Source organism: Taeniopygia guttata, chromosome W, assembly GCF_048771995.1.
Source record: "Taeniopygia guttata chromosome W, bTaeGut7.mat, whole genome shotgun sequence".
In the NCBI taxonomy this organism is placed as follows: Eukaryota; Metazoa; Chordata; class Aves; order Passeriformes; family Estrildidae; genus Taeniopygia; species Taeniopygia guttata.
Window position 1 is genome coordinate 11,422,817 of NC_133064.1, and position 12,375 is coordinate 11,435,191.

At 46.3% G+C, this 12,375-nt stretch overlaps 1 protein-coding gene across 4 annotated transcripts in view; it reads left to right on the top strand.

Moving 5' to 3' along the window:
* Positions 1-12,375, top strand: part of LOC116806898 (guanine nucleotide-binding protein G(q) subunit alpha) — a 374,172-nt gene that overhangs the window by 323,593 nt on the left and 38,204 nt on the right. The window lies entirely within an intron of this gene.

The window sequence follows — 12,375 nt, forward strand, 5'->3', positions numbered from 1 at the left end:
GGGTGCCACTGAAGGCGTCGGTCCTTCTCCCGCATGCGTGGGGAAGCCAGGAGAGAGCGCCGCTGGCTGCGCTGAGGGCGATGCCGCCCCTACCCGCGGTGTGGGGGGGTGGGGGGTGGGGGAGAAGGAACCAGCAGCGGGAACAATGGCACCGGCTGGCCGTAAAAGGGTTGTTCCCCGGCTGGCTGTGGCGGAGACGGGAGTGGGGTCGGCATGCAGGGCCAGGCGGCTTGTGGAACAGGGAACGTCGGCACTGGCAATCAGAGCGAGGCCGGCCGAGACAAAGATACGCCCGCCACTGCCCGGGGAGCAGAGACGGGTATCCTCGACGGCCGGAGCAGTGCCGACTGTGGCAAAGGCTCGCCAGCTGCCACTTACGGAGCAGGGAAAACCCGATCCGCTGGTTGTGGCAGGGGCACTCCCGCTCCCGTCTGCGGCGCTGGAGAGGCCGGGGGCCGGCTGCGCATGGGGACACGCTCCTCCAAGTCCGATTGGGATGTGGCTACCGAGGTGGATTTGCTTTCCCTTGGGGTCCAGCCCCGTATTGCTCTGGAAAGTGTTATAAATGAAAATTTGTCCACCAAATTAATATGAAAAATAAAATATTTATTTTGCAATCAAATTATATCTAGCCAGCCACAAGGAAAGAACAGAGCCGAGCCCGGGGTCAGCCCTGGGTGTGCAACAAGGAGTCAGCCTCAGCAGAGATTTTCCTCCATGCCCACACACTTCTATCCTGGCACAAGCGGTTTTTATAGGGAAAATTGCACCTGAGGCCAAGACTTCAGCAATCAGTCTTTTCTTCTATTCAGAGTCCATATGATAATAAGATTTTCTTTTTTGGTGATGAGGGAGAACAAATCAGTGTCTGGAGTTTGTTGAATCCCTTGATGATATTTACGGGAATTCGGGAACGCTGTATTCACATGTATCTGCCTCAGGATTTCCATTATATCCATCTCGGGTCGTTCACGCAAACGATCAGCACCTGGGGTTTCTGTATCTCCCCAGACATGGCCCATCTCCTTCTTACTTGTAAATCAGTTTCCAATCTACACCCGGTCTCACCTGCGCCTGTGAGGGTGGGGGGGGAATCCTAATACAAACATGTATACTCTAACAAATATTCAATATCACATATATCATATTAGAAATGGCGCAAATTATATCTACTACACATAACAAAAGGACTCCCCAAGTCGGTATTAATTGGAGCACGGTTGTATCTCCCCTAGTGACCCCCTCCCATGGACGATAGCCTAGAGCGTCCCACGCCTGTGGGTCCAGCACAGTCTTCACATCTATGGGGAAACCATGAATTTTGGCCCAACTTTGGCAAATATTGTAGAGAGCGTCTTCTGACACAGGAAGTCCTGTATGAAGGATTATATGTCCCCACACTGTAAGGGTTGTATATTCTTGTACAGAAATTCGGTTCCCCATTTTGAAAGCAACTCTTCCCAACTACCGCAAGCCTACCCCGGGATGCAGGCAGTGCTATGTTGGGAAATCTGTTACCCGCCCCAGCTCCTAGGCTATGAGGGCAAAATCGCGGTCCCGAAGGGACATATCTTCTCCAGGAAGACACGGGGAAAGGTCACTGTTATCTCTCCGGGGGAACAGGTGTCCGGTCTTGAGCGGACGGCGCAGGGTGCCGCGAGGTCCCAGGCATGTCTACCAGTCCTGCGACTCCACTAAGGGTTGCCGGATGCGATTTCCACGAGGGGTCACCAGACCCCCTCGTCTTCAGTCCAGGCTGCGAACACGGCCGAGGTCCACCCAACTCTGTTCCATCAGCCTAGAGTGCAGTACACCAGATGTCACCATTGAGTCAGAAATGACACGGATAAATTAGTGACACACTCCATACATTTTTAGAAGGCTCATCCACTTTATTAGGAAACCCATTCCTTTTTATACTCTAGATCGCTACAGGTGGACCTGATTGGTCCTCTAATAAAAACACCATCACCATTGGCTAATTAAGAAAACACCCTTTGGTAAATATATTTCCATAACACATTCCACATGTTCACAAACACCAGGTGCAGCAACCTAAGAATTGTTTATAATTATTTTCTCTGAGCTTCTCACAGCTTTTCCCAGAACGATGCCTGGGAAACTATGTTTCCCTCTGTGACCAGAGTTCTACTACCACCACAGTTCATGGCTATTACAGAAAATCCAGGAATATTATTTTTCCACTATTCCAAAGTATTTATTATTTTCTTGGAAATTTTATTTTATTAGTGGGAAGTAGATATAACATCTACTTTTGTAATTACAGCTTGGCTTGCAGGTTATTAATTTCCAGGAATTTCACCTTTTAGAGGGAAATTGGTATTTAGCTGACGGCAGCTAATTATGCAAACTGTCATTTATTTATGTGTAAACGTATTTGGGACAGTTGCAAAGAAAAGGTTCTGTGTTAGGATTAGGTTTTGTTTGTTTTTATTAGTCAAACAGAAGAGTTGTAAGTAGAATGCAGTCTAAATATAACGCATTTGTTTTAAAATATTAATTACATCAAAAGATTTTATCAGTGTAACAGATAGCACTTCATTAGAGCCAGTTTAAACAATTTCAATTTTTATTTTTTAAAACTTAAGTTTAGCTTTTGGCTTTTGGTGGAGTACTCAGAGATTTCAAGCTTTAGTGTTAACTAAAAATTTTCAAAGGTTTTTTCCTCTGCTCCTACGGCTAAAATGAATATTAAAGGTGATCAGAAGCTACTGCAATGCAAGCTCAAGGGTCGCCCTGCCCTTAGGGTGTTTTCTCTCCCTGCTGGGTTGTAAAGGGGGGGCGGGGGGTTGGCTGTCTTTTTTTTTCTTTGTGAGAGTGAGGGTTTTGAGTTTTGCCGGTTCCCCCCCACTACTGCTTGAGAGTAAGCCTCGGTACTTGAAAGCCAAGGCAGTCCTCCTTAATGCATTTTTGCTCTCAGAGAGGAGTTTGTGGGTCATGCAAGGCATCACTACGCCCCACATCTTCCCCAACTTCATCTTGTTTCTCCACTAAGCAATCTTTTGGCACATTCGGCGCTTCTCTCAGCAAAGGTCTTAATACATTAAGATTAATCTCTGCGGAGGCTGGGATATTTTCAGCTGCGCATTTATATTTTGCTTGCAAATATATGGTGGTTTATGTAGCAGCAGCAGAGATATTAATAGCTAACTACATAAGAGTTTAAGCAAGTTCCCCTTTTTCTATATGTATTCCTCCTGCCCAATATGCAATCCTGCTGATTATTAAACGGGGTTTGATAGGAGGTGCAAAGGGACACACACTCCAGAACCTGAAACTTTCTATACCATCTGGTAATATTCCATTTTCCCCAGTGAGACAAATTTTTAACAGATATTTAATTTCTGTTTCCCTAGCTTTTTGTCCATATTTTTCTTGGAGGTTTTTTGATGGCATGGAATTACAGGAAAATGTTCTGACCATATTCCTCCTCTGACCACCTTGGGGTCCTTCGGAGAGTTCAGTTTTAATTATAGAATTCAATTTATGTTCTGGTATTTCTGCCTCCTTCCGAGGTGGGGTTTCTGTGCTTTTGTTAGAATCCAATTCAACATTTGCATTACCAATTTCATCAGAGTTTTTCTGAATATCGTCATCCCCATCCTCGGGTGGTGTTACCAACTCTGGAATTTCTTTAACATACAAAGAGATGGGTTTTTTTAATGATGTTGATTCCAATTTTCCTTCCAAGGGTTTTGTTTTTTCCTTGGATTCTTTTAGCTCTTGTTTTAATTTGCCATATTATATTATCATTTCTTTCCGACACTCACAAGCTGCTTTTAAATATGATGCAAGTTCATGAGAAATTATATTTTCTCCATTTTTATCTGTCAGCAATTCCTGCTGTCCATTTATTTTCTCTTGGCTTTTTTCCCACTCAAACCAGTTGTCTACTGGACAAGGGTTATCCACATTGTGACACCATAAATAGTCTGACAAGTCTTTAGACTGAGTTTTTAAATTGTTTGCCATATCCTTGCTCGGCTATGCCAAATGCTACAAATGGAGAGGCGAGCTTAAATAAGTCCTGCCTTTGACTTAGATTTCTGGCAGTATCTCTGTCTGGGGCATCCTGCACCCCAGATTGCTCTCGCTTGTATCAGGAAAATTACTCCACAAACACCAGAGGTTTATGTTCAAAAAGGAGACAGGAGTCTTGCTACTTTATTTGAATAAAAGGAGAGGCCATGGGGCATTTCCCCTGGGGTCTCTCAAAATTTTGGGGGAGCAGCCTCCTCTTTATCTTAATTTCCCAGCCGCATTTCCCTCTCTCTTTCCCCATTGGCTGAGGTACTTGAGAGGTACAGACTTCCCAAAACACCTAATACCTAAGACCCCCTTCTAATGTATAAACCCCCCCCCTTTTCTTTTCCTTCTGTCAATCAGTGGAATTCCTATGGAGTTTATGGTTCTTCCCATTTTTTCTTTCATCTCTCAGTATCCAATTTTATTTATCAGCAGACCTACAGTCTGTTTGTAAAGAAAAATGTCTCTCATTCCGTTTATCAATCAGTGGAATCCTTCCCATTGTTTCTTTTTTCTCTCAATGCTAGATTTATCTACTAGCAGACCCACAGTTTGTAAAGACAAGTCCCTCATTCCTTTCACTCCAAGGTTCTTAATCATAGCCAATTTGGTCTATTACAAAATGAATAATTTATTTAATCGGCACAAATTTAACAGACATAAGACTTTAACAGATTACTTCCTACACAGGATAAACAAAAAAAACACTACTAGTAGATAAACAATACAGTGCACGAGTGAGGTACCTATTATTACAGCTAGCGAAAAAATAGTATAGATTAGTGTAGGGAGCCCTGGACTCCTGGATGGTCAGGATGGATGGAGAGGAGAGATCTCTGAAGTCAGGTCTTAGAATATAGGGTCTATTGCAAAGGGCGTGGGTGTGAGGGCCCTGCTTGGAATTGCCAGCCGGAGCAGGCCCCAAGGAGCGGGGACAGGGAGAGATAGGGAGGGAGAGAGAGAGAGGTAGCGGGGGCGGGAGAGACCGTCCAGTCCCCCAGGCACACCTTATCAGGGGGCTTCAAAGTGGGCATGGAATAAGACTTGGGCCAATGGGATTACAGATACCTGATGTTTCAGGGGAGGGTTACAGGTGTGGCATGAACCATACATTTTGAGGGGTGAGACAGAACATTCCATCTGACCCTTGGACCTGTCTGTAGATAGAGGGCATTGTTCAATCAAAAGGGGGGATTGCCTTCAACTGGCTGTACTATTATTTTCTAGTTGTTTAGTGACCAAGGTTTATTATCTCAAAGCTTGTTCTCATTTCAATCTCACTTATAGTTTCTGTATTTTCCAAATCTTTTGCCAGGTAATCATATTTATAAGACTTTCCTATTTCATCTTCCCCAACAGATTAGGATTCAATGTATCTTACCATCCAATTTCTGATGGGGCACACATAGGATCCTTTCCTCTGTTTCTGGAAAAGTAACCACAAAGATGCATCCAAGCTTCAGAAAGTAGTCCTACGCATTTCCAGGGAGTGTGTAGGAGACTTCTACCTTCCTGAAAATTTGTGAAGCTTTTGTAGTTGTAAAAATAGTGCCTTTCAGTGTAGGATTCCTGGCTTCTCTCTCTACATCTTGCTCTCAAGGATGTTTATTATCAGCTGGGGATCTTACCTCCCTCAGTAATTCATGTGAGGGGGGAGAATGTTCAGAGCCATGCACCAGCTGATGGACAGAGCAAATAAGCAGATAAGCTTTTTTGTGGTAGTGCGGGAATGTCCTTCCACAATTGCTACTGCATTTTCCCAATTGCTATGAGAGGCTGTGAAAGAGATGGCAACCTACTTTTGTTTATATCTAGTGGCCCCATAGCCAGTCAGGGAATGCCTTGACATGACTGGAAAATGTTTTATAACATAGTCCACAACCCCATCCACTGATATGAAATAAAATATAAATAATGACAAAGTAGATAATTTCAAAAAGTACAGCCAAAATATTTTGACAGATGCCCTGAGATATGGGAACCAAGAGGTAAGCCATTACCACAATTTGACAATTCCCCAATGAATATCTTCATTTGCTACCTGGTGCAAGGGCTTTAGTTGTTCCTGGATTTTCTTAAGGTCATCTTGGCTGACACAGACACAGCAGGTAGTATTTACTAATGTGCAAATGCCACTATGTATAGCTGTCAAGTATTCTGAAGCTAGTGGTTTTGAACAGTAGTCTGTAGTACTTGAGCAAATTCTTGCTGCAGTGACTGGATGGCATAAATTGTTACATTTTCTATATTTTCCAGAGTAGCAGAGACATGATTGCTTTCTCCAGCTCAGAGATCCCTAGACAAGGAAGGAGGGTCCAGGGAAGCTGGTGAGAAATGCATCCTCATTCTACTAAAGGGTTAAAACCACACCAATGTCACAGGGCATCAGGATAATTATAGACATGGGTCCTGACGAGTTTTACTTCAACATGCATTGCAGGCTCAATTAGCCTGGGTGCGTAGACCTCCTCTCTTGTCATGGGAGGATTGTCATGGCACAGCTGCTGCACAGCCAGTATAGGCCAGGGGCACCTATTTTGATAAGGTCACAGCAGCAAGTGGTGTCTTTCAGGCAATTGTCAATATCAGCATGGTAGGTTTGCATGGTATAGGATGAATCCTGCTGCATGGTTTGTCATTGTTCATGGGACAGATGATGGCTCATAAAGTTTTGGAGGGCATATAATTCTGATCCATGATTTACTAAAGTGTCAGTCAGTAGTTAGTTTTTGAGAGACTAGCCTAAATAGAGTAATATCTAACAAAGATTTTACACGCACAGCCCCACAATTCCACCAATACCAGCATTCCTACCACAGGAAAACCTTGGTTCACAGATGCAGTATGCTATGTACAAATCCAACAATCAGTTCCCTTCCTGACATTCACCGGTACCTGAGAGAATTAGTAAGTCAGTGTTATAGGCAATAAATGATAAAGCCGAATTAATAATAAAAGAAAAAAAAAAAGTTTTTTATTTCGCGACCTAGATTCGGTCTCCGATAGCCACAATCAAAGGGACGCCGTTGAGCCCAGGATCGGCGCTGGGTGAACACTCTTTCAAACTCTATCACTTGGATCCTCTCTGTTCACGCCTGTTGTCTCTGTCCGGTTAGTTTTATGCAGTTTTTTTTGCCTGGGGCAGAGTTTCTCCTATTCTTTTTGTTGCTTCACATATTCATGTGGTCTCCTTTTCTCTGTGCTGGGCTGGACAAAGCAGTTTCTGGAAAGCAATGAATGCTGATCATGAATGCTGATCTGCCGGCGCTCCTCTCCCCAACGCCCTTCCTCAGCCCCGGCTAGCTCGTCTGGGGAGAGGTGCAGGCAGGTTTCTAGCGCTTCCCGCTGGACCCTCGCGGGCTTTGGGAAGCGCTATTGGAGATCCAGAGAGCAGCCAGCGACCCCACGGTGAATTACGAGGAGAGTCTTTCTCTGGGGGTGAATTCCGTTTATGGTAATCCAATGGGGAATACAATAACTCAAAGGGGACCAGGTGTGCTGCGCCGGCATTTGCCGGAAAGGTGCAGGCGGGGCGGAACGCGCTGGAGCCAGCCAGAAGAAAGCCCGAAATGAACCGCGCAAACAAATTAAATACGGAATGGGGGAAAACCGAACAGCCAATGGGGTAAAACCGCGGGGGGTTCGAGGGTGGTGGGATACGGGGGTACATCCAATGAAGGATAGACAGGGGAAGGGTCCCAGGTCCTCTACCTATCACCCGGCATCCCGGGTGGAAGATTCTAGGTGGAGGGGAAGGGACACTGAGTGACAGACAGGCATCTGGGGTAAACAGGGGGATGACTTAGCACTTTTGGGGATAACGGACACGCGGGGAAAGACGGGAAAACCCGGGGAGAAACCATTACAGAACCGGGGGTACATGGAACAAACCTATACATAATACAAATGTAATAAAACATAAAAAACACAACTCCACATCTCCCTCTTTTTTGTTTAAAAAGAAAAGAACGGAAAATAACTTAAACGGGGGATTCGCAGTCCTGCTCTCCATCATCGAACCAGATGTTGTCTGGGTGTTCTTCTTGGTTCTTTTCTGGATGTTCGGCGTTGAGCGGTGTCAGCTCTGATGGGGAGGCGAGGACGGCGTGGTTGATATGAATGGTGGAGTTGATGGCTTTTAAAATGAAATTTTTAACAATACTAAAACCGATAATAAAAACAATAAGTGCTAACAGCAACACGAGTCCAGTTTCCAAAATGGATTGGATCCAACCCGTGAGTCCCCATCCTTCAAAAAGCGACCCCAGCCAGTCACTTGATTCTTGCTTTATATGAGTGATCATATCTTTCATTTTATCGATGGAGGCCCGGACATCCTCAGCCCTAGAACTTAAATTAAAAGAACACAAACCGTCAAATTCTACGCAGCGGTGGTTGTGCAAAAGCAAAAGATAATCGATGGCAGCACGATTTTGGAGGGTAGCTTGCCTCGTAACTTTCTAGTCTTCTAGGAGATCAGAGAGCGCAGCTGAAGTAATATTGGCTTGTTTGACTACCCAACATTCAAGGCCTTTTAATTCATTCATAGCTTGTGCAATTGCCAGCCAAGGTAGAAAGGCGGTTATGAATACAGCTTTGGTTTTTGCCCAACGGAAAATTTCATCCTTGCAAGTTTCGTCCAAATCTTGAAGGTAAGTGTCTCTTTTTTGTCTAGCCAATTCGGTGGTCGAATTAATTGCTTGCCAATGTGCAATTTGAGTTTTGTTGGGAGTAAACAGCGTCAGGTGGCCAAATGTACACGGACCTCCGAGGAGACAAGAGGGGATTCCTGCCCAAGCCCTATTTCCACAAAAGAAGAAGGTGCCTTTAGGGAGCTTACGGGGATGTTCATTATAAAAGGAGTATTCAGAAATTTGGATCACCTTTAGGCACCACTTCTGGGCGGTATATTCAATCACTGTTTGTTTGATTTCATTGAAGGGCTTGGACTTTACCATGGGGTGGTTGGGATCTAAACTGAAAAAGTGGACACAGGTGTAAGCTGGAGAGGAACCAAGGAGGATGAGTTCTTCAGGTTCATCTTCCATGGTAGGGAAGGAGCGGACCCACGACCTCCACACCATAGGATCTTCCAAAGGTTGGACCTGGAAAGCCGTGGACCGCTCTCGGGGGGCAGACACATTTTTGGGAAATTGGAAGGGAAGGTTGTCTAACAAGGTAAGGGATCCCCACGAGGCAGGACAGGAAGGGGTCAGACACTGAGGATGTTGATAAACATAAATGATCCTGATTTAAAGCATTGGCCAACGTGGTCCAAACGTTGGCCGGGGGCTGAGGAACAATCCAGGCCTGCTGGGGTCGTATGATGACTGTGATGGTGAATGCGAGAAGGATGAAGCTCATTGACGCTGACATTGTGGGTTGGATCCTGGGCAAGGTGAATGTCTGAAAAATAACTGAAACATAAATTAGCACTCAAGGGAGGGGAGATCTAAATCAAAAGGGAAGAGCGAGTCTAGGGAACTGGATGGGGAAAGGGAAGGCTCTGAGAGGGAAAGCATTGAACTGGAAAGGAAAGGGGGAGACTTTCTCCGTCTGCGGAGGGTTGCATGCCTCACCTGAGGATCTTCTTTCTTGTTGGTCTGGTGTTTAGGGACATATGGCCAGACAAATTTGGAAGGCACCCATCTCAGGCCTGAGGGCGTGGACACACAAGCGTATCCCCGTCCCCAGGTGACTAAATCATAGGGTCCCTCCAGCCGCCAGGTCTCAGGATCTTTAATGAGCACTGATGGTTTCTCCCTGACCTTGCTCTGCTCATAGTTGCCAAAGTGTCTAGCGATTGGCAGGTTGAGGACTTCGAAAGAACAATTCAAGAAAATTAATGTGAAGAGGGCCCGCGCAAGTTGAACTTGGGGGGACTCAACTTTCATAGTCAGTGTTTGTTGTTTTAGCATACGCTTAAGACTCTGGTGAGTCTGCTCCACCACGGCTTGGCCTGTTGGGGAATGCGGGATGCCGGTCTTATGCTCTATTCCCCATTGCTGCAAGAAGCTGGAGAACTCCTTGGACGTGTACCCAGGGGCATTGTCAGTTTTTATTAATTTTGGGACGCCCAGCATAGAGAAAGCCTGTATTAAATGTTTTTCGATGTCTTTGGCTTTCTTCCCTGTGTGAGCAGAAGCAAAGACTGCCCCAGAGAAAGTATCCACGGAGACATGGACGTACTTCATCTTCCCGAAGGAAAGAATGTGAGTAACGTCCATCTGCCACACCTCGCAGGACTTTAGACCCCTAGGGTTAGCCCCTGCACTCACCGATGGTAAGGGGAGCGACTTACAGGACGGGCAGGTGGCCACAATGGCTATGGCCTGGTCACGAGTGAGGTGGAATTGCCGGACCAGACCAGGCGCATTCTGGTGGTAAAACTGGTGGCTGATCTTAGCTTGCTGGAACTTGTCTGGGAGCAGCGCTATCTGCACTGGGGCGGCAGCGAGAGAGTTGGCACGCCGATTGCCCTCGGCCAAGAACCCTGGCAGGTTGGTATGTGACCTGATATGCATCACATAAAAGGGTTGCTCTGGGTGGGAGACTAACTTAATCAGTTTTGAGAGCAACTTGTGCAAGGCCTCGTTGGACACACCCTGCAGGACGGCATCCTGCGCTCTAGACACTACACCAGCTACGTACGCCGAATCGGTTATCAAATTGAAAGGTTCAGAGAACCGCTCAAAAGCTCTAACGACAGCGGCCAACTCAGCTATTTGAGGGGAGCCTTCCACCTCAACAATATCTGCCTCCCACTGCTGAGTCTGAGGATCTTTCCAAGTCACTACGGACTTGTGGGATCCTCCGGACACGTCTGTAAAAACTGTTAAAGCCTTGAGTGGCTTCTTGCTCTGAATTTGTTTGATGGATAATGCAAATTGAATTTCTGACTCAAAAATTTTGTGGGCTGGTCTCAAAACTGAAATTTTGCCTGTGTAGCTGTCTAGAGAGAACTGAAGAGATTCATTTTCCTGTAAAAGGTGTTCCAGCATGGCCTTGGTGAATTGGCCCGATTCCAATTTGATTGGAATGTGAATGCATTCGAAGTCACATCCAGCCAACTCCCGGATCCGCGCTCTTGTCTTGCGGATCAGTTCCGCCACCAACTCTTGTGGCCTTGTCATTCTCTCGGACCGATGGTGACTTAGGAAGACCCACTCTATGATGGAGAGTGGGTCCCTTAAGTCCTGGTCCTTGTCCTTCCCTAGGGTGTCCATCCATTGAAATATAACACCATGGAGGTGTGGCAGTCTGCCCAATATGATGAATTTAAAGGGCAGGTCCGGATCATACCGGTGGGCCTGCCTGGCAGACATTGTCTCCTGGACCTTATTCAAAGCAGCCTGGGCCTCTGGGGTGAGTTCCCTGGGAGAACTCAGCTCTTCCCCCCCTTTCAATAAATTGAAAAGAGGGACTAGGTCTTAGTTTGTAATACCCAACCAGGGCCTCACCCAGTTCAAAGAACCACACAGCTGCTGGACGTCAGCTAGGGTCCAAATTTTATTTTTAATGGCCAGTTTTTGCGGAACAATGGTCCGCTTGGTAATTTCCAAACCCAGGTACTTCCAGGGTGGCATCTTTTGAATTTTGTCTTCTCGCAGCTCAAACCTTGCAGAAATCAATGCATTGGTTGTCAGGCCAAGCACGTGTGTAAGGAGATTGCCGTTGGGAGCACAAATCAAGATATCATCCATATAGTGCTGGATGATCACGCCCTCGGTGGCTGCACGGACGGGGGTCAGCAATGAAGCTACGTACCACTGGCAGATGGTGGGCGAGCATTTGAGACCCTGAGGCAACACCTGCCAATGGTAGCGCTCCATGGGGGCTTCTCGGTTGGTGGAGGGAACCGAGAAGGCAAAACGCGGAGTGTCTTCAGGGTGTAGGGGAATGTGGAAGAAGCAGTTTTTTATGTCAATGACAGCCAATTCCCAATCTTTTGGCAACATTGTGGTGGACGGCATCCCTGGTTGAAGGGGACCCATATTCTCGATGACATTGTTGATGGCATGGAGGTCGTGGAGCAGCCGCCATTCGTCTTTGCCTGGTTTTTTCAAGACAAAGACGGGGGAATTCCAAGGAGATGTTGTTTCTTGGATATGTCCCTTGGCAAGTTGCTCCGCCACGACCTTCTGGAGTGCTTTTAATTTTTGTTTGTTGAGCGGCCACTGCTCTACCCAGATTGGAACGTCAGAAAGCCAATTTAACTTTTGGGCAGGACGCCCCTCAGTGACCGCTGCCCGAAAAACCTGAGGGGTCGGAATGTCCAATGTGACCCCCCACTGAGCCATCAGGTCCCTTCCCCACAGGGGCTCCGTG